Source organism: Odontomachus brunneus, unplaced genomic scaffold (assembly GCF_010583005.1).
Source record: "Odontomachus brunneus isolate Ranch 3 - 2012 unplaced genomic scaffold, Obru_v1 Obru_scaffold_067, whole genome shotgun sequence".
In the NCBI taxonomy this organism is placed as follows: Eukaryota; Metazoa; Arthropoda; class Insecta; order Hymenoptera; family Formicidae; genus Odontomachus; species Odontomachus brunneus.
In genome coordinates, this window is record NW_022639517.1 from 238,584 (window position 1) to 239,001 (window position 418).

Sequence of the window (418 nt, forward strand, 5' to 3'; positions counted from 1 at the left end):
TATATATACTTTTCTCGAAACTTCCATTTCCGGTGTGTGTTAGATGACTGGCAAGTTAAGAGTGTGGAGAGAATGTGAGAGAAAGGTTTGGCGTTGAGATGTGAGTGGGAGGAAGAGAAGAGTAGTGAATGTGGGAGTGTGTAGATGACAGGAAGGAAAGAATGAAAGGATGGAAAAGTGAGGACGAAGTTGAAAGGCAGGAGAAGTTAGGATAGAGTAGAAGTAGAGAGCCTCTAATCAAAGTGACGACAAATAGAGGGTCCGCCATGTTTCATCCAAATTGTGCGAGAAAGAAAGAGATATGTGTTCTCTCTTTGAGTGCTTCCATCTCGTTCTAAGTGCAACAAGTGTAGCATAAGCTTAAGCATATCAGTAGTATATGTACAGCTTCCGTGAGACAGGGCGTGGCCTATTTTTC